Source organism: Triticum dicoccoides, chromosome 4B (genome assembly GCF_002162155.2).
Source record: "Triticum dicoccoides isolate Atlit2015 ecotype Zavitan chromosome 4B, WEW_v2.0, whole genome shotgun sequence".
Classification (NCBI taxonomy): Eukaryota; Viridiplantae; Streptophyta; class Magnoliopsida; order Poales; family Poaceae; genus Triticum; species Triticum dicoccoides.
Genome location: NC_041387.1, coordinates 67,128,510 through 67,131,543, shown reverse-complemented (window position 1 = coordinate 67,131,543; position 3,034 = coordinate 67,128,510).

Genomic DNA, 3,034 nt, shown 5'->3' with positions numbered 1-3,034 from the left:
TATATATATGAGAAAGCAATCAACTCAGCATAGTGAAGTAAATCATGAAGATAAGTTGAAAGTTGAAGACAAATGAATATGCGAAGATATTCAACAATAACGCCATGAGTGAAACACTTCAAACCAAGAAATTTGGTGGTGGCGTTACCCACCGTATATGAAGTATTAGACCCAGACACGGCGCACAATTATCGTGGCGCTCCAAAGTCAAATTCCACTTTAATGTATTCACACTCAGAATGTAAGTCTTCATTGATTGAAGATATACTTTACTTCATGTGTTGCACATCTAAGTCATCAACATGCATAAGTGTTAGGATGTGTGCCTGATCACAGGACATTTGAGGATTCCAAGATATTTAGCTCACACCGTAACTTGCAAAACCTTTTCTCATCTAAGGGCTTTGTGAAGATATCTGCCAGTTGCTCTTCAATGTTGACGTGAATGATGTCAATATCTTTCTTCATGACATGATCTCTGAGAAAATGATGACGAATTTCAATGTGCTTTGTCTTCGAGTGCTGAACTGGATTGTTGGCAATCTTGATGGCGCTTTCGTTGTCGCAGAAGAGAGGGACTTGCTTCAGATTGATGCCATAGTCCTTGAGAGTTTGCTTCATCCACAGAAGCTGAGCACAACAAGATCCAGCAGCAATATATTCAGATTCAACAGTTGAGAGTGATACACAGTTTTGCTTCTTTGAAGACCAACAGACAAGTGATCGTCCCAGAAAGTGACATGTCCCTGATGTTGACTTGCGATCCACCTTGTCACCAGCATAATCAGCATCCGAGAATCCAACCAGATCAAATCTTGAGCCCTTTGGATACCATAATCCGAGTGTTGGGGTGTAAGCCAAATATCTAAGAATTCGCTTCACAGCTAAGTGATGCGATTCCTTTGGTGCCGCTTGGAATCGAGCACACATGCAAACACTAAGCATAATATCTGTCCTAGATGCACATAGGTAAAGTAAAGAACCAATCATGGAGCGGTATACCTTTTGATCGAACTCTTTACCATTGTCGTCGGGACCAAGATGATGTTTGGCTGGCATTGGCGTCGTGAAACCTTTGCAATCTTGCATGCCGAACTTCTTCAGGCAGTCTTTGAGATATTTTTCTTGAGATATGAAGATGCCATTTCTTTGCTGACGAATTTGAAGACCAAGGAAGAACTTCAGCTCACCCATCATGGACATCTGATATTGCTCTTGCATCATGTATCCAAACTCATCACTATACTTTTGGTTGGTGCAGCCGAAGATTATGTCATCCACATATATTTGGCACACAAACAGTTCACCATCATATGTCTTCGTGAAGAGTGTGGGATCTAGGGATCCTGGTTTGAAGCCTTTGCTCTTCAGGAAGTCTTTGATTGTATCATACCAGGCGCGAGGAGCTTGTTTGAGGCCATACAGTGCTTTGTTTAGTTTGTACACCATATCAGGATGTTTTGGATCTTCAAAGCCAGGTGGTTGAGCAACATACACTTCTTCTTCAATCTTGCCATTGAGGAAAGCACTTTTCACATCCATTTGATATAGCAAGATGTTGTGGTGATTAGCATAGGCTAGCAGTATGCGAATAGCTTCAAGCCTAGCCACAGGAGCAAAAGTTTCATCGAAGTCAATTCCTTCAACTTGAGTATATCCTTGTGCTACTAGATGAGCTTTGTTTCTGATGACTTGACCATGCTCATCTTGCTTGTTCCGATATATCCATTTAGTGCCAATAATGTTATGCTTGCGAGGGTCAGGGCGCTTGACAAGTTCCCAAACATTATTCAGCTTGAACTGTTGAAGTTCTTCTTGCATGGCTTGAATCCATTCAGGTTCCATAAAGGCTTCAGCAACTTTCTTGGGTTCAGATATTGATACAAATGAAAAATGCCCACAGAAATTTGCTAACTGTGTTGCTCTTGAGCGAGTAAGCGGACCAGGTGCGTTGATGCTATCAATTATCTTCTCAATTTGTACTTCATTTGCAACACGAGGATGAACTGGACGAAGACCTTGCTCATGCAGATCATTGTCATCATTGGAAGGATTGTCTTCGGTCTGAGCATTGTCTTCAGGTTGGTTTGGTGCAGAAATGATAAGTCCCTCTTTAGGCTGTGCTTTAGAGGGCATGATTTCACCAGTTCCCATTAGCTTGATAGATTCACTAGAAGGAGCTTCATCTAGTGTGCTTGGCAGGAGTTCTCATTGTGAACCATTGGTTTCATCAAATCGCACATCCATTATTTCAACGATTTTGTAGTGGAAGAGGTTGAAGATTCTGTAAGAGTGCGAATCCTTTCCATAGCCAAGCATGAAGCCTTCGTGAGCTTTGGGTTCAAATTTTGACTTGTGATGGGGATCCTTGATCCAGCATCTAGCACCAAAAACTCTGAAGTAGCTGACATTTGGCTTCTTGCCAGTAAGGAGCTCATAGGGTGTTTTGCCCAGAAGCTTATGGATGTAGACACGGTTGATGATGTGACAAGCTGTATCAATAGCTTCAGGCCAGAACTTTCTTGGTGTCTTGTACTCGTCGAGCATTGTTCGAGCCATCTCAATGAGGGTTCTGTTCTTGCACTCAACAATGCCATTTTGCTGAGGTGTGTATGGATCAGGAAATTCATGAGTGATTCCCATTGTATCCAGATAAAGATCAAGCCCGGTGTTCTTTAATTCAGTGCCGTTATCACTTATGATATGCTTGATCTTGACGCCATAATTTTTCATTGCTCGATTGGCAAATCGTCTGAAGACATCTTGTACTTCAGTCTTGTAGAGAATTATGTGCACCCATGTATATCTTGAGTAGTCATCAACAATGACGAAGCCATAGAGACACGCCGTTGTTGTGAGGGTGGAGTAGTGAGTAGGGCCAAATAAGTCCATGTGCAACAGCTCAAAGGGTTGAGATGTTGTCATGATTGTCTTCGAGGGGTGCTTGGCCCTTGTCATCTTTCCAGCTTCGCAGGCACCACACAAATGATCTTTCTTGAACTTGACACCTTCGATGCCTATGACATGCTTCTTC